Consider the following 26,868-nt stretch of genomic DNA (forward strand, 5'->3'; position numbering starts at 1 on the left):
AAATAAAAAAATAATAATAAAAATAAAAATAAAATACAAAATGTTAGTGAACCATCCAACAGTAGAATAAAAATCATTCACCACTATCAAAAGGGATTTATTTCTGGGATTCAAGGGTAGTTTGATATCCACAAATCAATCAACATAATATATCACATCAACAAGGGAAAGGATAAAAACCATATGACCATTTCAATAATTGTAGAAAAAGCATTTGACAAAGTACTACATCCATTCATGATAAAAACCCTCAGGAAAGTAGGCTTAGAGGGAATATACATCAACATAATAAAGGTCATGTATTAAAAACTCACAGCTAACATCACAGTCAATGGCAAAAAACTGAGAGCTTTCCCTCTAAGATCAGGAACAAGACAAGAACGTTCACTGTCACCACTTTTATTCAACATAATACTAGAAGCCCTAGCAATCAATAGACAAGAAAAAGAAATAAAAGGCATCCAAATTGGTAAGAAAGAAGTAAAAGTTTCACTATTTACAGATGACATGATACTACATATAAGAAACCCTAAAGACTCCATCAAAAAATACTGATAACTGAATTTAGTAAGGTCACAGGATACAAAATTAATATACAGAAATCCATTACATTTCTATACATGAATAACAAAGTAGTAGAAAGAGAAATTAAGAAAAACAACCCCATTTACAATTGCACCCAAAGTAACAACATACCTAGGAATAAACTTAACCAAGGAGGTAAAAGATCTATACTCTGAAAACTATAAAACATTGAAGAAAGAAACTGACAATGACACAAAAAAATGGAAAAATATTCCGTGCTCATGGGTTGGAAGAATAAATATTGTTAAAATATCCATACTACCCAAAGCAGTCTGCAGATTTAATGCAATCTTACTCAAAATACCAACAGCATTTTTCACAGAACTAGAACAAAAAATCCTAAAATATGTATGGAACCACAAAGACCTTGAGTAGCCAAAGTAATCTTGAAAGAAAAGAACATACTGGAGGTAACACAATCCCGGATTTTAAGATATATTACTAGACACATAGATCAATAGAACAGAATACAGAACCCAGAAACAAACCCATTATTATATGGTCAAATAGTCTTCAACAAAAGAGGCAAGAATAGGCAATGGTGAAAAGACAGTCTCTTCAATAAATGGTGTTGGGAAAACTGGAAAGCTACATGCAAAAGAATGAAACTGGACCACTGTCTTACACCATACACACACACCTCAAACCTCAAAATGGATTAAGGACCTAAAGGTGAGATGTGAAACCATAAATATCCTAGAAAAGAGCACAGGCAGTAATTTCTCTGACATTGGCCATAGCAACATTTTTGTAGACATGTCTTCTGAGGCAAGGGAAACAGAAGCAAAAATAAACTATTGACACTACATCAAAATAAAAAAGCTTCTATGCAAGCAAAGTAAACAATCAATAAAACTAAAAGGTAACCTACCGAAAGGGAGAAGATATTGCAAATGACATATCTGACAAAGGGCTAGTATCCAAAATGCATAAAGAACTTATACAAAACAAATAATCCAATTTAAAAACAGACAGAAGACATGAACAGACATTTCTTCAAAGATGGCATAGAGATGGCCAACAGACACATGAAAAGCTCAACATCATTCATCATCAGGGAAATTAAAATCAAACCTACAATGACATATCATCTCACATCTGTCAGAATGGCTAAAATCACAAACACAAGAAACAACAAGTATTGGTGAGGATTTGGAGAGAAAGAAATCCTCTCATGCACTGCTGATGGGAAGCAGTCTGGTGGTGTAGCCACTGTGGAAAACAGTATAGACATACTTCAAAATACTAAAATAACAATTACATATGATCCAGAAGTCCCCCTACTGGGTACTTACCCAAAGAATATGAAGACACTAATTCTAAAGGTATATACATCCCTATGTTTGTTGCAGCATTACTTACAATAGCCAAATTATGGAAGCAGCCCAAGTATCCATCAATAGGTGAATAGATAAGAAGATATGGTATGTAAAGACACACACACAAAAATATCACTCAGCCATAAAGATAATGAAATCTTTCCAATTGTAGCAACGTGGATGATCTAGAGGATATACTGCTAATTGAGATAAGTCAGTCAGAAAAAGACAAATACCATATGATTTCACTCATATGTGGAATTTAAGAAACAAAATGAATGAACAAAGAAAGAAAGAGACAAACAAAAAACAATCTTAAATATAGTGAACAAACTGGTGGTTACCAGAGAGGAGGTGGGTTAGGGGGATGACGTATGAAGGGTATTAAGAGTACACTTACCAGGATGAGCACTGAGTAATATATAGAATTTTTGGATCACTAAACTATTCAATTGAAACTGATATACACTGTATGCTAATTATACTGGAATTAAAATTTTTTAAATTATGAGTATATACATTTTAAGTTTTAATAGTTACTGACTTATTGCTCTCCAAAAGGGATTAAATACATGAATCTTTAAATATATTTGATTATTTCATTTGGAAAAATTCTTAAAGCCAAATTCTTGTATCTAAGACAGAATTTCGCAGTATCAACATTGTTGACCTTTTGCGCTAGATGGTTTTTTGTAGGACTTCTTCCATACATTGCAGGATGTTGAACAGCATCCGTGGTCTCAGCTCACTAGATGCCAGTAGCACCCCTCAACCATAGTTGTGAAAACCAAAAATAATCTCCAGACATTGCTAAATGTCTCCTGGGGGCAAAACTGCTTCCAGTTGAGAACTACGGATCCTAGAGAATGGATATTTTAAGGACTTTTTATAAGTATATCCAAACTAACATCTAAGAAGATTAACCAATTTAGAAACTTACGGAGGTGTATGAGAAAGCCCAATAGAAGTAATACATCTTTACCAGATCTGAGTATTACTTAAAAGTCTTTCCTAAGTTTTTAAAGCTTTATTTATTTATTTGAGAGAGAAAGCATGAGTGGGAGGGGCAAAGGGAGAGAGAAACTCAAGCAGACTCCATGCTGAGTGTGGAGCCCAACATAGGGATTGATCTCAGGGTGGTGACCTGACCTGAAACCAAGAGGCACACACTTAACACTCAACACTCAACTGACTGTACCACCCAGGGACACCAAGTCTTTGCTAATTTGGTAAGAAAAAAGTTGACTACCTTAATATCTTCCTTGGCTATTTTTAATCCTCTAATTATGTGTTTGTGCATTTTTCAACTGGGTTAATTTTTTTCTTATTGATTTAAAAGAACTCTTACTATGTTACTATCTTAATCATTCACTTATATTTTCTCTGTGTATTTTTATTTTTGGGTCTAGCTGTATAATTATCCACTACTAGTAGTTATATTGCCAAGTTAAGAGGTTTATGCTAACAAAATCTCAAAGGAGATGGGGGAGTAGGAAGTGGGGGGAAGATAGTGGAAATGATTTATCAGACCCTCACAGAACCGTAGAATAACCAATAAACACAACTTCACCCTAAATCCTAGGAATAGAACTTTCTCCATTTACTTTGGGAAAAATCACAACTGATCAAGGTGGGCTACTTGGGTCAGTAAGTGGGACACCAGTCCTTGTGTCCTCACGTAACAGCCATGGTTCAGTACAGAAAACAGAAAACACTCTAAGTATTTTGAGCAGAAGCATGGTTACAAAACTGGTGAGAAGGCCAGTGGAATGGAATTCATGACTCTCCCTTCACTCTATTTTAAAGATAGATATATAGACAAGAGAAAGAGAGAAACTAGCTATAGTGGTGACTCAAAACTAAGAAGTCTCTGCCTTCATATTCAATCCTGCCATGAGACTGAGACTGCCTTCAGACACCCACAGAAGTGATGGTGAACCTTGGAAGGATGAGTTCTCATGTTTTGATACCCTCGCTTAGGAGGAGAAATAGCCTCAGGAAAATGGCCTTCATCCCACTCCTGCTTTCCATTTGTCCCAAGAATGCATCTCACTGGTGAGACCTAATTTATATCCAGAATACTGGCTGCAAGGCAGTCTGAAAAAGATCATTTTAATTTTTCCAGCCTTTGCATTATAGTAATGGTGCCTAGAAGGAGAAAAAATGGATGTTGAACAAGCCAAAGCTACAGTGTCCATGACATGGTCATACCATAAAAGGCATGAACTCCAATATGCTATCCCCTTTACTTTCATATTCTGCAGGAAAATATTCTAATCAAGCCCTGATGGGACACAGTTAGGTATGACTTCTATTGTACTGTCACATTCATTCATTTATTAGATCTTTCACATACCTAATAAATATGTATTGAGCTCCTATCTGTATCAGGCACTGGGTTAGTCAGTGAGACTACATTAAGGATACAAGAGACAGAGGACCACTACAAGCATGTTAGCAGGACACTACAATTGGGTGTGACAAATGTAAAGGACAATATGGGGCACTTTTGTGGCACATAGCAAGGATATACCTGGCCCTACCTGCCAGGCTAGTAGGAATGAGGCAAAGTAGGGGTGGAAAATTGTTCCAAGCAGAGGGAGCAGTATATACTCTTCCTCAAAAAAGTAGGAGGAAGAACCACATAATAGAACCATGAGGGCATTATAGTTGAGTGGATATGGAGGGGTGAAGGAGAGGAGAGAGTCAGGAAAGCTCCAAGGATTCTGCTTTGGGTAACACAGGGGAGAGGGTGTGTGTTATTCACTCATTTGGGAACACAAAGATGGCTTTTAGTGTCAATGATGAAAGAGGTGTGGTCATCTGCAGCTGGTGAGCAAGAGGCAGCCAGGTCGGACATTTGGGCCAAATACCAAAAATATTCCAGATGAATCAAATGGCTAAAGATGCAAAATCAAATTATACAGAAGAGAATCGGATTTTAAAATCCGATTTTTGTTTGTGAGGAGAAACCTTTCTAACCTTAAAAAAGGTAAAGAAAATAAATCAAAAGAAAAGTGATGAATTCTGCATCATAAAACTTTCACCATGCTCTTCAAAAATCGCAAAAGAAAAATCAAAACAACAGATCGGAGGATAAATCATTGCAACAAAATGACAGGCCAAGGGCTATCTTTATTATAAAACTCATACATATTGATAAAAAATTTATTTAGACCCTAATAAATAAAATATGAAGAGACAACTCAGAAAAGAGAAAGTATAGCTGGTAAACATGCATGGTAAAATATTTAAATTGCTAGTTATCAAATAAATACAATTTTTAAAAATTGAGATGTCATTTTCACCTATTAAATTAGCCAAAATGTGTAAGTGATAGTAACTAATGCTGACAAGAATACATGAATGTGCTACTCACAAAAAATTACTTATGACAGTGTAAATGAGCACAGGCATTTTGGAAGACAATTTGGCAATGTGCAATAATATCCGGAGCCATAAATACGTTCCTTTCCTTGGCCTCTCAGAAGTGTGGTTACAGTCTGTTGTGAGGAAAAGAACCTTAAAAGAAGAGAAGGCTGCTCACATGAAGATGCTCCGTCTGTGATCTTGTGATACAGAAAAAAATAGAAACACTCTAGATAACTTAGAAGCAGGTGATAGGCCAATAGTGGTATATTACATGGGTAGACCGTAATACAGACATTAACAATGAGATTTGACCAAACACACTGTGGTATCTTGGATTGGATCTAGAACAGAAAAGGATATTAGTGGAAAAACGAGTGATACCCAAAGAGTCTGTAGTTCAGTTGATAACACAGTACTATTAGTACTATCACTAGTTAATTTTTTGGACTTGACTAATGTGCCATGGTTATGGAAGACATGACTATGAGGAGAAACTGGGTGAAAGATGGGCAGGAATTCTATTATCTTTGCAACTAACTGTAAATCTGAATTTATTTCAGAATTAAAAGTCCATTTTAAGGGACGCCTGGGTGGCTCAGCTGTTCAGCGTCTGCCTTTGGTGCAGGGAGTGATCCTAAGGTCTAGGATCAAGTCCCACATCGGACTCCCCGTAGGAAGCCTGCTTCTCCCTCTGCCTATATCTCTGCCTCTCATGAATAAATAAATAAAATATATATTTTTAAAAAGGTCTATTTTAAAAATGAGGCTTGTTGTCACTGTGCAGCAACAATTATGATGTAGTGTTAAATAAAAAGTATACCTAATTGCCACTGATACTATTACTAGATTTATAAGGAAATATTCATTTGAAAAATTACTTGAAGGCAAGAGTAAAGGCAATTGTTACCTTAAGGTGGCAGAGATTAAGGATGATGTTTTTCCCTTCTGTTTTCTTCTATTTGATAAGCTTCACAGAATGCTAGTATATCATTTTTTATAATTTTAGAAAGCTACTCTGAAAAGTATTTTTATAGTCAAAGACCAAACATTGTATGGATGCGGGTGTGCTAACAGAAATCCACAAAGCACTGCTTCCTGAAGCTTGTATTAGTTGGGTTAAGGCAGGCTTTGTCACCTCATAGACACATTCTGTCTCTCCATTTAATGTAAGGCTAAAAATAGTTTGCAATTAACAAAGCAGATCCATTAGCTCTTAACAACCAAAGGAAATGTATCTGCATAAAATACCATTCCTGTATCATAAGTCAATCATCGCAGTAAAATGAAAGTGCCCAGGAAGGAGGCTATCGCTGCCATGAACAATGCCGCACAGCACTGTCAACTGTACTGACAGTAGTGCTATCGAGGTGACCTGGTTTATAAAGGACACAGAACAGGCTACTCTGTTCTCTTGCTCCTCCCCACCTTAGTGGCTGGCTGTATTCTAGAATAGGATTTTCCAAATTTTTTTTGCTCTCTATTCCCTGAATTCTCTAAGGCAGCTCTGATTCTAAATTAGATCTCACAGCAGTGGAAGTTAGAGGGGCATAGCCATGGGGCGTCACAGGACATAGACTGGAGGATGGCCAGAGCCAGGTTTCACAATGTCTAAGAGAGGAGGGACAGATGCATAACCAGGGTCCTGGGCTTCACATCCTCATGAAGATTCTCAACTAGAGCTGGTGGGAAGGCCCAGTGCTCTGAGCATGCTCCCTTTATATACACGCACGTGTCCTTGCATATTGATGAGAAGATTTTGTTTTTCTTTTTTCAAAATAACTAACATTTTAGTTAATGGTAAAAATATTTGAAAACTATGTATTTGATAAAGAGTTATTATTCAAAATACTTAAGGAACTCTTACCATTCAATAGCAAAAAAAAAAAAAAAAAAAAAAACAGTACATCAAAAAAAGGGGGGGGGGGCAAAGAACCTGAAATTTTCCAAGGAAAGACATTTTTTCCTGAGAAGATACGCAAATGCATAGCCAACAGATACATGAAAAGGTGCTCAACATCACTTATCAACAGTGAAATGCAAATCAAAACCACAATGATGTACAACCTCACACCTGTTAGCATGGCTATGACCAAAAAGACAAGAGATAACAAGTGTTGGTGATAATGGAAAAAAAAGGGACTTCTCCTGTGCCCTGTTGGTGGGCATGTAACTTGGCACAGCCACTATGGAAATATAGAGGTCTGCAAACAACTAAAAATAGAGCTACCATGACTGGGTATCTGAAGGAAATAAAAATAGGAGCTCAAAGAGATACTTGCTCCCCTGCGTTCATTTCAGCATCATTTATAATGGCCAAGACATAGAAACAACTAATGGATTGTTGTGGATGAATGGATACAGATGTCACACACACACACACACTCACACCACTGAACAATGGAATATTATTTATCTGTAAAAAAGAAGGAAATCTTGCCACTCGTGACAACATGGATAAACCTGAAGGGCATTATACTAAGTGAAATAAGTCAGAAAAAAGCAAATACTGCATTATTTCATTTTTATGTGGAATCTAAAAAAAGTCGAACTCACAGAAACAGAGTATTGGTGGTTGTCACAGTGGATGGGGTAGGATGGGAAGGAGAATGTGTGAAGGTAGCCCAAGTATACAAACTTCCAGTTATGAGATGAATAAGGTCTGAAGATTGAACATACAGCCTGGTGACTACAGTTTATAATACTTGAAAGTTGCTAAGAGAGTAAGTGTTTAAAGTTCCTACTGAGATGATCAATGTGTCAGCTACCCTTACTGTGGTGATCATTTCTCAACATGTATGTCACAAAAGGATATCAAATTATCACACTGTACACTTAAACTTATATGATGTTATATGTCACTTATATCGCAATAAAGCCAAAAATAAATAAATAAACAAATAAACCTGGGGGCAGGAAATAAAATAGTTAAATCTCCATTCACTATTCCTTTCCTCTTCCTTCTCTCTTCCAGAGATAACAACCATTTGGTGTTACTGTGTTTTATCCCCATGGAGGTTTACATACTTTTATTTTATCTGCACATTTTAAAAAAGATTTTATTTACTTATTTGATAGAGAAAGAGAGCAAAGCAGGGTGAGGAGCAGAGGGAGAAGCAGGCCCCCCACTGAGTAAGAAACCCAATACAGGGCTCGATCCCAGTATCCTGGGACCATGACCTGAACCGAAGACAGACGCTCAACCGACAGAGCCACCCAGGCACCCCTATCTGCATATTTCTTTATTTTTACCAGAAACAACCTAACTGTCCATCAGTAAGATAATGGAGAAATTGTCGTTTATTCATACAAGGTACCCATATCTTTCCTCCTTGAATATTTATTCTTTAAAATGAAAGAGAGATCTAAGGAAGGAGAAAGAAACAGAGATGCAGGAGAAAACTCTTGTAAACTTTAAAGCATCCCTCAAATAGTAGCCAGTTTCCAGTCATCTTCCCCTCACTGCTAACTGGGCAATCACAGTTCTTTTTTTTTTTTTTCTTTCAGATAGAGAGAGCACAAGAGCACAAGCCAGGGAGAGGGCCAGAGGGAGAAGGAGAGAGGGAGAGAGAATTTCATGACCCTAAGATCATGACCTGAGCCAAAATCAAGAGTTAGACACTTGACCAACTGAGCCAGCCAGGCGCCCCTCTGTTCTTTGGTTTCTTTCTTTTTTTTTTTTTTTAAAGATTTATTTATTTATTTATTCATTCAGAGAGAGCGAGAGAGAGGCAGAGACACAGGCAGAGGGAGAAGCAGGCTCCATGCAGGAAGCCCGATGTGGGACTTGATCCCGGGTCTCCAGGATCACACCCCAGGCTGCAGGCGGCGCCAAACCGCTGTGCCACCGGGGCTGCCCTGTTCTTTGGTTTCTAAATCCATTGCCATTTGTCCATGGGCATTTCAGTTTCCAAAATTTCATCATTGCTGTCTTCTAGCTCTTTCCTTTTATCCTGCTGGTTAAACTGATTTCACCACAAATCAACTGATCTCCATGACAATACGGGATACAGGAAGGAGAAATTATTCCCACTTTATAGATGAAGAAACTGAAATCTAGAGTGTGCCAATGTAAAATCTTATCAAGCGGTCAGGAGGCAGAAATGGTGAGTAACAAGGTAGAATGGCTCTTCCTCCTAGAAGTGTTTCTGGTGATTTTGTCCAAGCTCTTCTCAGCGCCCAATACACTCTCCTCCTGGGTGCCCTCATCTCTGCCGGTGACTACCAAAGATGTTGGGAGCTCCCCAATCTGTTCCTCCAGCCCAGCCCTCTCTTTCAGGGGGCAAGTCTATGTATATAACCGCCAAGTGGACCCAGGTGTCACATGGGCCTCTCAAATTTAACGTGTCAAACCTGAGTTCCTTATTTTTCTCTTAAACCTGAGCTGTGGGGGACCTGGGTGACTCAGTAGGTTAAGCGTCTGCTTTTGGCTCAGGTTATGATCCCGGGGTCCTGGGATCAAGCCCTGCATTAGACTCCTTGCTCAGGAGTCTGCTTCTCTCTCTCCCTCTGCCCCTCCACCCCCACTAGTGCATGAGCTCTCTCTCTCCCTCCCCTCTCTCTCAAATAAATGTATAAAATCTTTAAACAAACAAACAAAAACAAAGACCCCGAGTTGCATCAGTAATCCCCATCCTGATAAATGCCATCACCATCTACCATGACTTCCAAAAACCTGGAAGCGTCACTTTCAGCATCAAATTTATCCCGCGGTATCAATTTTCTCCTGTTCATGGAGACCTTGGAATCCTCAACCCATTGCCCAGAGCAGCACTACCAACTGCTCAGAGCTGTGCGTGCAGTGGAACCTATTTGCCATTTGGTCAAGACTTCCCTGGTGGTTTCTCTTGTCTTTCCAGATCTTTCCAGATCCTAAACAGTATTTATTCTCCTCTGAAGAATATGTGTTAGTAACTAAGTGAAACTTTCTTTCTGCAAAGCAGTGGAATGCAACATGAAGGGTGTTGGGGTCATAGGACTGGTGGCTCTAAAAGATGTGTAGGAGGCATGTATGAATGGCCATCTGCTGGAAGGAAACACCAGAGGCACATTTGCATTGTGAGCACAGCTTTATTCTCTCTGTATTTGTTTGAAGTGTCCTTGAGGGTAGGGCAGGTCTCCAGCTGCGGGCTGTCCGAAGCTGTATTTGCAGAGCTAGCACATTGTTTGAGATTGTAGATGATTGGAGTATATGTAGAGGGAGCAAGTTAAAAGCGAGAGAAAGCCACCCAGGAGAGCTTCCTTTGCCCTGGAAATAGATTCCAGACAGGGCGAGGTGGGGGATCTGGAAGGGCCATAGAAACCATGGGGAAGTCCTGACACATGGCCTGGCATCAGCCTCAGAGATAAGGAGATGGTGGAGTGTGGTCCTAACTGGGATGAGCGCCAAAGTATCTCTCTAAATCTCTTCCAGCTAAGTGAGTAAAACTAAGGAGACTTTCCTTACGTCAGGAGAAAGGCCAATCTTTGAACAGGGCAAGTCAAGCCCAAGCTACACTCCAAAAACTCCTAATGAAGCAGAAAGTTTTGATAATGGTTACAACACAGGTCTTCTGGGATTTTCTCTATTATGAACTAAAAACATACTAGCACTTCTTCAATATTAAAAAAAAAAATTGAAACAGTGGTCCACTTACATGTGCACAAAAGATTTAAGCAGTTACACATGAAAATTGCACTTATATTTAACCAACAATGGTTAGAACGATGGGGGAAATGTATTACACGATAGAAAACTAGTTTTGAAGAACCGTAGCCTTGAAAACTAGTATAATGCATTTATACAATATATCCTGAAGCTGTGTTCTTGTGAGCTAAAAGCTATACTTCTTAAGAGATAAATAAATAAAGAGTGTTGCTTTGCCACAAGGGAGCTGTATTCTTGGGCTTTCTTCTTTGGAGAGCTTTCAAAACTGCATTAGGTTTTTGCATTAGAAACTTCTGAATAATTAGGTCAATTTCTCAAGGTAATTTTATTTCATAAAATACTCCAACTTCCTGAGCCAAGTTCATCTCCGATTCAGTTAGTTTTGTAATCCAATTCATAAAAACACTTCAAAACGCAAACAAAAATATCATCTGTGACAGAAATACATTGCTAGCTTTTTCGTTATTTGATTTTCATGGAATGAACCAAGTTATATTCACTTGCTGCAATGGAAAGTGCCCGGACTAACTAAAAATAATCAGGAAATTCTGAACAAGGGGGAAAAAAATCCTTATTTCCATCTTTTTGAAGCTTGCTCAACTCTTATTACCAAAGCAGTACTATGAATATATAACCAAAATCTGCCACTAGAGCCTCTTCTAAGGTGATGCCTGCAAGGCAGCAGTAAAAATGTGAGTTTAAGACAGAACAGTGTTTGTTCTAGTTACCCAGGGATTCAAGACATTCTCAGACACTGAGGAGCAGCATGAAGTGTTTTCTAAAGCCCTGCCAGCTTCTCTCTGTGGGGCAGTTCTGTTCACATCACAATTGTGCTTCCCTTTGAAACCCGCCATTGCAGCGCATAATTCCAGAATATACTCCACCGTTCCACACAGTGTAATTCCCAAATGTAATTTGGGAGTAATTTCAGGGTGTAACTTTTTACTCCAGGGTATAATTCCAAAGAGTAAGTGGGCTCAATTAGATGATTTCTAGGGTCTCTCACACCTTGACATTAGATGATACGTCCCTATGTATCTACATGGGGTTATCTGCAGAATAGTGAAGGGGAGAGGGAAGAGGATCACTCAGAGCAGTTCATGGCTGTTCCCTTATACCCACACAAACATGGGTCCCCTTTTAGAAGTCCCACTATGGCCCTCACTTGGCCATACCACACTCTTTGGCTGGAATATGGTGTCCTAGGCCACATGCCTATGAGAGCCAGGACCCCGCCATGTGTAGACCACTCCTTGAGTGCCCAAGACCCTGGATTCCCCACCCAGATTTTCCTGATCCCCAGTGGCCTCTTCTTTTCCTTCTGAGGGTGGACCGTGCTGCTGGTGTGTATACCTCAGGTGAGAGGTATGGCCACTGGATTGCAGTCTGCCAGGACAGGTGGTGGACAGAGCTAGGGTTGTTGGCTGGGTGTCTGCATGCGTGCATGGGAGCATCCCTGATGGAAGGACAGAGCAAGAGGCGCACCACACCAAGATTCAGAGGTCAGTTCTCTCCACATTGTCTCTTTTCAAAGTGGAAATTTAAGGAGTCTAAGAAATCTAAATCTGAATGTGGTCTTCCAGGTCATTGTAAAGGAGAGAAAATACTGTATCTAATAGTTTGCTGGCTTAGTCAATGAATTTTAAGTTTTTACACAAAGGGTACTTGACTTCTGTGCTTGGTTCACTAGCATTAGGGACAGGCCTGCCTCTGAGCATCACACAGCTTCATAAACTGGGCTCAGCTGGATTGTGAGGGGATCCCGCAGAGGACTCCTTCTGGCCCAGCTGGTGACTTCTGACGAGGAAATGTGGGCTGAGGGCCCCTAGCTGCAGCTCCTGTTAAGAATCAGTCAACAAGCCCAAGGGAACACAGATGCCAGAAATGCAGAGATGCCAAAGAGAGTGCTAGTGATGTGCAAAACAGAGGCAGAAGGAAATGTAGATAAAATTAACTGTCCTTATTATCTGCAGCCCATTGACAAATACTTGAGGCAGGCAGAGTAGGACTTTCCTCCAGGAAATTCCCAACTGTCTGCATGTTAATGCCTTGCTAGGCAGAAAAACTACCTTAGCTTGACAATAGCCAGGCCTCCAAGGATCCCAGCCAGTCTTCCTTGGCATATGAAAATCCTTTGGAAACTTCCCTTTGTCTTTACTTCCCGCAGCCCCACAGTACATAATCAGTTGCTTCCTCACAGTCTGGAGGCAGCAGCTCCTTCTGCCCAAGGGTGCTGTCCCAATGCTTTAATAAAACCCCTTTTGGACCAAGGACATCTCAAGAACTCTTTCTTGGCCGTGGGCTCTGGACCCTAATAACACTACTCCAAAAGCATAGCATTTGACACCCTTATGTGGAGCTTGAATATTTTCAACTGGACTCTGAGCCATGATGCAGACTTGGGAAGTCCTGTCCTGTCCTCTCCCCTCCCCCCTCCCCTCTCCTCTCTTCTCCTCTCCCCCCCCTCGCCTCCCCTCACCTCCCCTTCCCATTACTCCCATTTCAGCGGCTCTGCAAGGAGTGCGGTCTCACTGCAACACTTTCGTGTCAATTGGTCAGACTGTGAGCCTCTAGCCTGTGGCTACTCTATGGGGGAGAAAGCCTGCCCTGTGGCTGGAAGGACATTTTGGGCAGAATGATAATAAGACCCAGAAACTTGATGCCTTCTCTTATTCTTGTCCTTATACAAGGTTGTCTGTCTTGGGCACCAGGACAGCCACCTAAGTGACTAGCATGGCTGCAGATCCTGTTAAGACTCCTGTGTGAGATTTCCTCCTCATTGGTCTAATGTGACCCCCTTCACATCCCTGGTCTAGCCACTTCTGGCCTCAAGACCTCCAACGGGAGCCGGCCGAAACCAGTACCTGACTGAATTAAAACCCAGTTGGGGGGATCCCTGGGTGGTGCAGTGGTTTGGCGCCTGCCTTTGGCCCAGGGCGCGATCCTGGAGACCTGGGATCGAATCCCACGTCGGACTCCCAGTGCATGGAGCCTGCTTCTCCCTCTGCCTGTGTCTCTGCCTCTCTCTCTCTCTCTCTCTCTCTCTCTGTGACTATCATAAATAAATAAAAATTAAAAAAAAAAAAAAACCCAGTTGGGGACTGTTTCCTAGAGAAGTTTCCTTTAAATACTACATGTGTTGGAATGTGGTTTAGGCCATGATAGATTTCTATCTCTAATATTTTCCATCAATGTCCTCTACTAAGTTACAAATTTGGGTAATTTCCTCTTGTAAAACTTATCTAATGTTTTCCATGGGTTAAAAATGGTGGGTTCTTTGTGGCCTTCACAGTAGAGCCTTCAGAGCAAGGCAAAACTCCAGCACCCATCATCCTCCAGAATGCGATGGACAAGGGGGCAAGGGCACAGCAAGGGCAGCCAAGGCAGGGTGTGGCCTTCACACGGGGCCATCAGAGCAAGGCAAAACTCCAGCACCCATTGTCCTCTAGAATGCGATGGACAAGGGGGCAGGAGTGGGGGGGGGGCAGGTCTCCCTCCTACAGGGGCCTTTACAGCAGGCAGAGAGTGATTTAATTCTAGGGATGCATCTGGTGGCTTTGACACCAGGAACCTCTGACATATCCTGCACCTGGGATGCCACCTGGGTGTCAGGGGGTAGGAGGGGAGGGTGGCTTTTCTTGGTAATGGACCTTCTCTCTTCAGCCCTTTGGGATGCCTTTTAGCCCACTGGAAACAATTCAGATAACAAGATTTAAGGGGAAAAAACATGGCATCTGCTCATCTGAGCTGACAAGTTTTAGAGCCAGGAACCTTCTCTCTGCCTTCTGGCAGCACCTCACTGCCTCTGCCTTCCCCTCCCCCTCCTGTTTCTGTACCACCTTGGGTGCCACCTGCATAACTGGTTTCTGAGCCCATCCTCCTTGCTCCAACACCCTTGCTTCTACTCCTCCCCTTGCTGTCAAGGAGTCAAGAGCACCCCCTGGTCTTACCACCACCCACTTCAGATGAGATCGGGCGCGTTCAGGGTGGTATGGCTGTAGACCCACAACCCACTTCAGAATTCGCCACCGGTGCCCCAGGTAAAAACTGATAATGGGGAACAAACTGACTTTTAAGTGGCCCCAGGTGGAACATAATTCAGTATTTAAACTAATTAAAACTTTGTACCAACATTTCCTAAAGGTCAGATAAGCCCGTGTTAACTCCGTTGCAATTTGTCAGCCAAAAGATGACTTAAAACGATGGTTAATTTTGTCTGTCTCAAGTTTTCAGGGGGAATTGTTAAGATAGCTTCCAAAGCCTTCAGTAACCTGAAACTTTAAGGTTTTGCTTAGATAATAAATGAGATTGAATTCACTGGACATCTAGGCCTTTTCCAAATGAGATAAAATACTGAAGCATTGATTCACTGAAGTACTGAATTGCACTTTTGACTTCTTATGGCAAAGAAAGTAAGCATATTTCAATGTGTTGGTAAACCTTCTAGGTGCTTACTAGATTAATAAATTTGCCATTGAAAGAATTCTGGTGTAATACTTCACGCTTGGTTACTACTTAGTTTTCACTGGAGACTAAGGTTTCTAAGATTTAAAATTCGGCTAAATGTAATTAAGACTGATGGAAATAAGGGAAGAGCTCTGTGTAAAAGGTTTACGAAGGGAAATCATTGGAAAGGAATTTTATATGCGGTCAGGACTGAAGTTAAAAAGAATGGATTTTAAAAGTACAGTGGCATGATCGAAATTCTGCTTTTCTCTCTGTTCAAGGGACGAAGTTTTCTTGAACTCTTGGTTTGCATTTGATGAGAAAATGTAAACAAAGGTTTTAATTTTTCCTCTTTTGTCTGCCCAGAAAACTAGTTTCTAGGTTTTGTCTTTCTCAGGTCTTTGATTACTTAGTTACAACTTCTCAGTATTAAAGGAGCTAAATTTTGCTAACAACTATATAACCCTACATATTTGCCTTTGGAATCTCTTATTGTTACCTTGGCTAAATAATAATTACATTTTGTAATGATATGCAATCCTATTCAGGCATGTGTTTTATAACTTTCTGAGGTTTTTTTAACAAACTTATTAAGATTTAAATTGTAAATTAAGTCTTTTTGACTCATTCCGGCCTTTCTACTTGGTATGTTAAATTACTCTGGAAACACTGTTAATTAGCCTTACGTTGTATTGCTTAGGTACTATTCTAGAGATGATAGGCAGTTCCTAAAGTTTTAATATGTTTTGGCATAAGGCCATTACTTAATATTCTGATTATTGAAGCGTTATGTGTCACAGAAATAACCAGGTTTCCTTGCCAGCTATATTCTAACCTCTTATCACATCTTTAACCATGTCCATTTTTTAGTCTTTTGTCATTTATAGCCATTGCTGTATCCTCTTGTAAAACGTGTTTCATCTTCAAGGAGATTCATAAAAAGGGCTTTTGACAAATACCGGTTTTTAATATCACTAAAATCCTAAAACTAAAATGGGTAAGAATTGCCAGAACTAACTAAAGTGAGGATGATTATAGTTTTTGTGACTCTTGTTCGAAACACTGCTGGTTCTCTAATGTTTGCTCTTCAAGATTAAGCAAACTTTCTCTTAAGACATCAATGATATACAGAAATAATGATAAAGTATTCCTCTGTGAACAAATTGAAGCTTTTAACTTTTCTTGCCACCTGAACCCTCTGAAATTCAAAAGATCTCCCTAAGATTCTTTCTTCCTTGGCAATCATAGTTATTTGCATAAGTTCAATAAAAATCTGTTCTCCTTGTAACAGGACACCGTTGGAAACATTGGTTATTTTATTAAGGCTTTAACTGGAATGTCCTATTTGAGAGACATGCATAGACTCAGATGTGACCAAACAGCTTTAAGACCTAGGGTTGACTTTATGAAGCCTGAAGCCAATACAGCCCCTTGGAAACGTTGGCCTGATACCTTGCTTACAGAGTTCCCAGCAGCCTTACCAGGTGAGTGAAGAATGTCACTTCCTGGCAGGTGCAGGAACCTCAGAATACTTTGGGGACCTTGTGAAATGGAATTCACCCAAATCTACAGGTATCATAGACATGTCTGATGGCAAACACTTGGCTTGGTTTCTGGCCTAAAGAGGCTACTAAAAGTTCAATCTAGATTTCTTATAAAAGTTCCAGACCCAATTCTAAAAAATCTGTATGATCATTCCCTATTCTTGCTGAGCTTATGTAAATCGATAGGTCAGGTCTGTTAAAATTAGACTTGTTCTTCAAACGAATTAGTCTTGATTTGGCTATCTTTGATAAAAATGAGGGTTATTACAGAAAGAAAATGTTTCAACAACACATATTTGTAGGTATTAGATTTTAAACACTTGAGACTCAAGACACTGTTCGTAATTTGCTCCAACGCTTAACTTATCATTTTCCTTTTCTTTTCTTTTTCTTTTTATTTTTTTTACAAAAGGTACCTCTTATGAATTACCTGATTGCTTTGTAAACAAAAGAGGATATGATGGTTAATATCACTTGCTACGCCGTTAAGGCCTTAAATAACTCTCAAAATGGCATTAGATATTTTAATGGATTTAGATTTTGAACTGCTGTGCAAGGTGAAAGAATTACTAGCATAAAAATAGAATGTTGTATATATATTCCAGATATCACAAAAATGTAACAGGATGGCTAACAGATATAAATATTCAAATTGGCGCTTTAAACAATCTCTCTCTTTCCTTTAGTGATTGGTTAAACTCTTGGACTGGAAGAAATTTTTGGTCAACTAAAGGCTGTTTTTATTGGGCTTCTCTTTTTCATTATAATACTAATCTTATTTTGTTGTCTTTTCCGGTGTCTCCCTGACTGGTGCCAAGACTCCTTCATTGCCGTAACTTCAGCTAACAGATGATCCTTTCTACTCAAGCAGGTTCATATGTTGTCTACCTTGGATTGGTGGCCTCTGCCTCTGGTAAATCATATATAAAAATTCCCCAACTGACCCATGTTGACCCATAGGTAGGGACATCTCTATGCCCCTATTCAGCAGGAAGAAGCTACAGAAGAAGACCTTCCACCCCAACAACCTTCAAGATTTAAAGGTCAAAATTGTTAGGGGGTAATAATATAGGAAACAAAGGCAGAAGGAAATGTAGATAAAATTCACTGTCCTTATTATCTGCAGCCCATTGACATATACTTGAGGCAGGCAGAGTAGAACTTTCCTCCAGGAAATTTCCTACTGTCTGCATGTTAATGCCTTGCTGGAGGGGAAAACTACTTAGCTTGACAATAGCCAGGCCTCCAAGGAGTCCTGTGAGTCTTCCTGGGCATATGAAAATCCTTTTGGAAACTTCCCTTTGTCTTTACTTCCCCCAGCCCCACAGTACAAAATCAGTTGCTCCTCAGAGTCTGGAGGCAGCAGCTCCTTCTGCCCAAGGGTGCTGTCCTGATGCTTTAATAAAACCCCCTTTGCATCAAGGACATCTAAAGAATTCTTTCTTAGCCACCGGCTCTGGACCCCAACAACACTACTCCGAAAACACATCACTAGCACCACAGAGCTGGCAACTTAGTGGAATGATTATTCCACCACTTCCAGGTCCTACCCCTAGCTCCAGATGTGTCAGAGAAGGCTGAGGCAAAACACAGCTCTTGAGTGCCACTGAGTGTGGGAGCTCACCCATTGTGGATTTTGCTTTCTCTGACACAGCTCACTTGCACTGTGGCATCCAGGAAAGCAAGCAGGAGGGCCTTAAGTCTCCACTCACGAGCCTCCTGTTGCCACACACATGCACGCATATGCACACACATATACATGCATACACATATACGTGTATGTGCACACGTGCACATATATACACACGTGCACATATATACATACATATACATGTGCACACAGATACACACTTATGCACACACAGGCACATACATATACACATGCACATATACACGTATGCACACACATATACATGTGCACACAGATATACACATATGCATACATACACATCCTCCCTGCCCCAAGCAGAAAACTTTTTTAAACCATTCAACAATGATTCATTAGTGATTAAATGTTAAGATCATTCAACAACGGAGGGAGGACAAAGCAGCATAGGCTATTACACTTGACAAAAGCATGTGAACAAGAATACAGTATAGAAGCTTTTAAGCTAGAAGGGAGTTTCAAATTCATCTAATTCAGTGATTCTCAAACTTTGTGCATAATCAAAATCACCTAAAAGATTATAGCAACAGATTGATGGCCCTGCCTGGAGCTGCTGATTCAATAGATCAGGGATGATGCCCAAGGGTTTGCATTTCTAATAGGTTCTCACAAATGCGGGTCCTGGGGGCAGGGATGGGGGGGGAGGTTCCTAAACCACAGTATGAGAACCACCAGTGTGGCCGAACCTCAGAGTTTAATAATGGAGAAATTAAAACCTGGAGGAGTTCAGTGTCTTGTGCGAGGTCACAGCAACTAGCGAAGAGCTGACACTAAGACTTTGATGTACTGAATCTCTTGCCAGATGCTTGAAAGCTTGTACTTCTAAGTCTCAGGAAGCTGTAGGCACTCTCAGTTTGGCCCAGGCCTCTTACCAGGTTGTACCAGTAACTCTCAACCCTTCTTGTTGCTTTAACATACATCACACTCCCTGAAGAGGACACCCCTGGTTTAGGGAGGCTGCCTCTACAAGATATTTCTAACTCAACACCCGGGCCAAGAACATTGTGGCATGGGGTTTGAAGAAACTCTCTGGATGCTCCTGATGAGCACCTGCCCTTGGCTGAGCCCACTGTGAGTCCAGTTCTTGCAGGGCCTCTCATCCATTCTCGTAGTGTCCCCAGGCTTCTGCCAAATGGATCTTTTCATATCTAAGTGAGCTCCTCAGCCTTGATGGCCCACAAACACTCCAAACTCCAAATATTCCAGAATAAAACTATCATCTTCAACCTTCAGATCTCTCTCATGTTCTCCGTGGTTCAAAAATGTGCAGCACTTTTAACTGCTTCTCTTCTCTGACTTTCCAGATACAACCCTGATGCTACCCTACCCCTCAACAGCCCACAGAATGTAGACTCCCTGAGAGCAGGGACCTTTGTGTTCACCCTTTATTCTTGACACCTACAATAGTCTCTGGAATACAGTAGACATTCCATAAATATTTGGTATTTGATGGACTAAATGCCTGAATAAATTCTTATCTTCCTTCTAGCACTACTGCCGTGACCTTAGTTCAGCCTTCTATCAAACCGTGCTACTGTCCCCAAATAACCACAAAACCTCAATTTGCTCTTCCAGATGCCTGAAATACTACAGGACTGCTAGAATAAAAAAATAAAAATAAAAAAAGTCATGGTAGCAAGAGTGGATCATCTCTCCATTAGACCTCTGTCTTGTTTGGGACCAGAGGCCATTTGCTCCAGGCCAGAGACACACTGGAGACTTAGCTCAGGCTCCAATCTGAGGTCTAGAGGGAATGTGTCATTCCAGAGACCCCTGGGGGTCAGGAGTCTGCTGCCGAAAATTGGGTAATCTTTCCAAAGAAGGCATGAAAGGAACACTGGGGAAGGGCCAAGGTGATATTTGCTCCTAATATTATTTTTTTTAAGATTGTATTTATTTATTCATGAGAGACACACAAAGAGAGGCAGAGACACAGGCAGAGGGAGAAGCAAGCTCCATGCAGAGAGCCCGATGCAGGACTCGATCTTGGGACCCCGGGATCACGCTCTGAGCCAAAGCCAGACACTCAACCACTGAGCCACCCAGGCACCCCTCTTTGCTCCTAATATTAATCCTGCCCATTTCATGAGCCTAAAGCCATGCCATGTAGGAGATCTTTATAAGGGCTAGGGATTTTTTTAAATGCTTTTATTTATTTATTTGAGAAAGAGCGAGATCGCACAAGCGGCAGGGGGGTGGGATGGTGGTAGAGGAAGCAGCCGACTCCCCGCTGAGCAGGGAGCCTGATGCAGGACTTGACTCCAGGATCATGACCTAAGCCAGAGGCAGACACTTAACCGACTGAGCCACCCAGGCGGCCTGAGGGCTAGGAATTATAACGTCTGTAACCACCCTCTTCTATAGTTCTCTCAGATGACCTTAAGAAAATGACCAGTTCTCACAGAAGGCAGCCTTTTCCATAATTCCTCTGGCTCACAGCTAGACGTGTGACCTTTTTAGGTTACTGTAACTACAATAAGGGTCCTTATGAGGAAAAAGAATTGCTATTAGAACACCACAGTGACCTGATGCTGCCAGCAAAATCCATGGGTGAATGCAGGCTTTTATAGGGGAAGCTTTCACATAAGAGAACATTTGCATAGCTTCAAAGGACAGTTACCAGTTACTGTGGTGGTTTTAACACATGTCCACAAACTGTTTGATGTTCTTCATCCAGAAGGTGGAGCTGACCTTCCCTCCCTTGAGTGTGGGCTGCATTTAGTGACCTACTTCTAATAAATGGAGGACAAAAGGGAGAAATGGTAGCTTTATCATAAAGAAAGATGGCAGATGCCCCTTTTGCCAAGTGAGCAAGGTTAACATCACCAGTGAGAAGACATGTGGGTATCATCTGTCCCCTGATCTGACTGGATGTGAAGAACACTTCACCGCTCTGGTATTCCTGCCCAAAATGCACAGCCCCTGGTCTAGTCATCAAAAAATATCAGACAAACCCAAATCAGGATGACAGTCTACAAAATAATTGACCAATACTCTTCGAAAGTGTCAAGGTCATGAAACACAAAGACAGAATCTGCCACAGATTGAATGAGACTAAGGAGATACAACAAAATGCAATGTGGTACCCTTGATTAGATTCTGGAATAGAAAGAACGACAGTCGAAAAATTGATAAAATTTGAATAAGGACTGTGCTTTTGGGGATCCCTGGGTGTCTCAGCGGTTTAGCACCTGTCTTTGGCCCAGGGCGTGATTCTGTAGTCCCGGGATCGAGTCCCACATCGGGCTCCCTGCATGGAGCCTGCTTCTCCCTCTGCCTGTGTCTCTGCCTCTCTCTCTGTCTGTCTCTCATGGATAAATAAATAAAATCTTTTTTTTAAAAAAAGGACTATACTTCCATTAATAGCATTATGCTGATGTTAATATCAGTTTTGATAAATGGACTACGGCAATGTAAGATGTTAACATCAGGGAAAGCTGAGTGAGAGACGTTTAGAAGCTAGTATTGCCAGAATTCTTCTATAAATCTAAAATTAATGCAAACATAAAATTACTGAAGGAAAAAAGCTGCAGATCCTTCCTTTTTTCATCATAATCCCAGCAGGAGATCCCTTTCTGTCTGGCAGGGCCCCTTTCACAGGCCAGGCTCTCTCCTGGAGCACAACTGTCCCGAGCCCTGAAAAATCAACCACAGAAAGCTGGTATCATCCCTATAATTCACCACTCTTTCTCACATTTTTAGGATTGGGTTTCTTTCCAGGCTCCTCCCGCCAACACTGGCTCTGCACCATATGTCAGTACATCTGTTGAGGGGTATCTAGGCTACACCTGCCTTAGGAAGCAGCTTTCTCCTTTCCCTTGTGCTAGGCCAGAATCTGGCCTCTGCAATTTTCAGGATGGCAGCAAAGGCATTTTGCCAAACCAGACTCTTCCTGGTGCAGTCACTGGGTTAGCAGAACATGAAGCTTAATGATCAATGGGCTGCAGAAGCATGTACGGAATCGCAAAAGGCTTAAAGTTAAAATGACTTGTCCTTCAGGGAATAGAGATTATGAGTCATTTAAAAATGGGAAAGAAGCCAACTGCATACCTTTCCCAAAAACACTGGAAACTTTAAAGACGGTAGGTTCAGAATTTTGGCACACGAATGTGCAAAGGATGATAATGGCTGTAATTTACTGACCACCATCTCTAAGCCTGGCACTCTTCAGCATTTTACAAGCAGAGTCCTTCTACCACAGACTCTACTCCATAGGACACTTCAGGCAAATAGGAAAAAAATTTCCCTTCCTGGCAGACACAGATCCCCAAGCTGGGGAAGAGGCCTAGAAAGAGGGTGACATTTCTGCCCACAGGCAACTGCCAAACTCAAGATTAACAAAGTGATCCCCAGCTGGATTCCAGACTTCTGCAACTCTTGGCTGCACATGATTGGCCCGACATTATGTAAGTTACTCTTTATAATTCTTTTGACAGCTCTGCAAGGTAGGTGTTGTTATACCCATTTTTAAAACGAGGAAACAGAACAATTTATTGACATATTCAAGATCATAGAAGGCAGAGTAGCCAGGATTTGACTCCAGGCTTCTCTGACTCCAAAATGGATATTTGCAATTTACCCCCTGGATCCCATGATGGAATAACCCTGGGAATGGTGATAGCAACAAACAGATTTGTAATCTGCCAGTAATTGCTGGCAAAGATCATATTGAAGACATCTGGGCTAAGCTAATCATAAAATAAAATAAAAAGAACTTCCTTAAGGACCAGATTCTGTGTTTAAACATTTTACATGTATTTTCTAATCTAATCTTCACAAAGAAACCCAGTCAACAGATGGGAAAACTGAGGCTGAGAGAAATAAAATAACCTGCCCTAATCACACACCTCCTAAGCGGCAGCTAGCAATCCAGGTCAGTGGGACTTCAAAAATCAAGCCCTTCCATCGCTAGGCTTACTATACTCCCTCTTGTTGGGGACAGTGCTAATACCCTTTCTTTCCTCTAAAGCTCTTAGTTCCAAATCATCTGTGCAGGTCTGTTCAGTTAGGAGTAATAAGCTGCTACAATCAATTAAGAAAATATAATAAGAGCATCTCACACATGGACTTTGGAAACATAAAATGCTTTGAGTACGCATTTGTGGGATGAACGAGGGAAGGTCCAGTATGGTGCTATAACCTTTGAAAGGACAGAAGTTGCATACACATTGACCATGCCTGTCAGGACTTATGATATCAATGAGGAGAGAAGATAAACAGAACTGAAGCAATGAAATATGAATAGTCATCTGCTGTGCAGCACAGCAGATCATGCCACAGGTTATGGAGAGGAGGGGCTAGGATCACTAAAGACTATAAAATCCAAGTCAGAAAATCAATACCCAGGAAATGAGATTTGAGATATGCAAAGCCCCCTTAAAGAGATGGGATGATAAGACTCAAATGAAGTACAAGGATAGCAGTCATGCTGGGTGCACCTCTATGGTGTCCTGGCTGGTATCCATTTTGATTAGCCAATGTGCATGTCATACCAACTGTTAAACATTTTGACTCTTGCAATCCATCAGTATATGCTAGGTCATGCTGCTATCATAAATGACTTCCAAAACACAATGGCTTACAACAAGATATATATATATTTTTTACCATTCATTCTACAAAATTGCTGAGGGTTGGCTGCAACTCTGCTCCTGCCATTCCCATGGTGGGGCCCAGGCTCACAAGTAGCCTCTATCCAGAGCCTAGTGAAACATGTGCTGGCTCTTCAAACTTCCTTGTAGTGACACATATCACTCTCACTCACCTTCATTGATCAGAACTAGTCACATGGCCTTCTTATGGTCAACTAGTCAACAGATTACCTCTATGGATGAATGATAGCATTCTACCAAGATGTGAAGAAAGATGCTGTCCCTTGGTGGAAAAGTAGGGATTCATGTGGATCACAGAAACAGTAGAGGTAGAGGCAAATGAGTGTGGTACCCATCTAGGCCCTGTCCGGGGGAGCTAGTACCTGGGAGACGTCTACATCCTATTTGCATCCTTGAGTATCTCCCTTCAATAAACACCAATTACTCTCTGACTGGTTCAGGCCCAAAGGTAGGCAAGGAGAGCAAAACTATTGGGCATTTATAACTATCTACTGCCCATATTCTCACATTCACATCATTGTTCTGGCTCTGCCGGGCTCACTCTTGAAATAGTGGACTTAAAAACACCCTTCAACTATAATTAAAACACCATAGTATTGGCATAGAAATGGACAGGCAAATCAATAAAACAGAACAGATAGCCCTAGAATGTATAAAACTTAATTTATGATAAGAAAGGCATCTTGGATCAATGGGGAATGGAAGAATTATTCAACTGATGACATTAGGACAGTTGGTTAGCAAATTAGAAGAGAAAATCAATTTCTAGCCTTAATTCACGCCACACACCAACACAACTTTAACTCCAGATGGATTAAAGAATTAGAGATATTTATATTTGTAAAGCCATAAAACAAGAAGATTCTCACCATTCACCCCAGAATATTTACTTTTACTTTTTTGTTAACAAGAAATCATCCACAAAATAAAGGAACATACAACAAAAAATTTTCAAACATTTCTTCCTGTCAAAACAACAACCAGAGTTCAAATACAGCCTAGTACAAATATTTACAGACAGAAAAAAAGATGAATATCATTTAATACATAAGGAACTCGTACAAAATACAACAGCAGCATTTTATGGTTCATAGAGAAAAACAGATAAAGAGGATATACAGACAAGTTTCTAAAAAAGATAAAGTTTAAACACATACCCAGAAAAAATATTCAAGACTCATGAGTAAATAAAGAACAACTTATTGCAACCCTGAGAGCCACTGCTTACCTACAAATTGAAACAAAATTTTTTAAATGATACAACCCAGTTAGTTTTTTAAAGGTGTGTTTTTATAATTTTGATCATAGTCTTAACTTGGTGTAACTCTTTTGGAAATTAATTGGGCAATGTATGAGAACTCTTAAATATATATTAATATGCCCCGGTATTATTATTTCTCATACTCTCTCCTAAATAAATAATCTCTGATATGGAAAAAAGGGTTTATACATACACGTTTATCTCAATATATTTATAACACTGACAACTTAAAGACTGCATGCCTTCAGGCAAGAATGTTTAAGTAAATTACAGTAACATATGTAATTGATGGTCTATCATTAAAATGATGCTTATGAAGTTTATAATAACAGAGAAAAATGTTTCTGGTATGACGTTATGTAAACAAGGCAGTCTACAAAATGAATGCATACATAATACAAAATTATGCAGAGCAAAGCCCTGAGAAATATTCAGCAAAAGTTCACTACAGTTGGCTCAAAGTAATGAATTTCTATTTCCCCTATATGTGAGTTTTCCCTAAAGAGCATGTGTCACTTTTATGAGAGTAAAATAAGCATCTTAAGAGTTAATAATAATACCTGAGTGCTGTGTCAAGTGCCATGCTAAGACCTTACAAAATCAAGGCAGAAGCACCTACGACTGAAGGCAGCAGTACAGCATCTAAGCTGGATGTGCTCTGACTCATCCCATATGTTATCCTGTCATTCGGTGTTATTATTATCCCTATTTTACAGGTAAGAAATGATGCACAGAGAGGTAGGGCAACTTTTCCAAAATCATGCAGCTGGTCAGCCTGGGATGGATGGAGCCAAGATCTGAATCAAGACCTTCCAGAGCCAGCGCCTGTAACTATACAGTGATTGTTGGATTTATTCATTGTAACAACCTAATGAGCCACTTTTGATAAATGAGAAAACTGAGGCTCTGAGAATGTTAAGTGACCCTAGTTACAGGCCTGGCAAGAAAGGATGGTGAATGTGAACTCAGGCAATCTGATTCTGGAACCCACTCCCCCCTCAATCTTGTTTCTAACACCAGCACAAATAACTAGTGCTTATAGCTCCCATACTTTTTTCTTTTCCCTCTGTGGCCCCTTTTTCCTGCTTCTCCGTGTGTCGATTGCCCAAGACCCTCACTAGTCATCCGGCTGCTTCTCAGCCTGTTTTGCATTCCTTTCCTTTCTCAGCCTTTGCAATTCTAGGCTTGCCAACTTTCCTCCACATTCACCATCTGATAAAGATCTCGGCGGGGAGTGGAGTGTACAAATGTTATAATGTTTTGTAGATGTCTTTGTTTCCATTCTTGCTTGCATTAAAACAAACAAGACACACACACACACACACACACACCAGAACAGGTGGCTGCTGCATACAAAATGTCAGTAGTGACCAATCCAAAGTCCCAAGTGGGAGAGAGAAAGGCAAGGGGAGCTGGTCA

The 26,868-nt window shown here is 40.6% G+C and overlaps 1 protein-coding gene and 1 long non-coding RNA gene across 3 annotated transcripts in view; one reads left to right on the top strand and one right to left on the bottom strand.

The window, feature by feature from the left end:
• EGFLAM (EGF like, fibronectin type III and laminin G domains) overlaps positions 1 to 26,868 on the bottom strand; it is a 182,196-nt gene that overhangs the window by 122,009 nt on the left and 33,319 nt on the right. The gene's annotated exons all lie outside the window — the stretch shown is intronic.
• Positions 14,455 to 20,172, top strand: LOC112652678 (uncharacterized). The gene is made up of 4 exons (XR_003131631.1): positions 14,455 to 14,960; positions 16,658 to 16,850; positions 17,729 to 17,823; positions 20,066 to 20,172. It is a non-coding gene; the product is annotated as an uncharacterized LOC112652678 (long non-coding RNA).

This window comes from Canis lupus, chromosome 4 (assembly GCF_003254725.2).
Source record: "Canis lupus dingo isolate Sandy chromosome 4, ASM325472v2, whole genome shotgun sequence".
NCBI classification, from domain to species: Eukaryota; Metazoa; Chordata; class Mammalia; order Carnivora; family Canidae; genus Canis; species Canis lupus.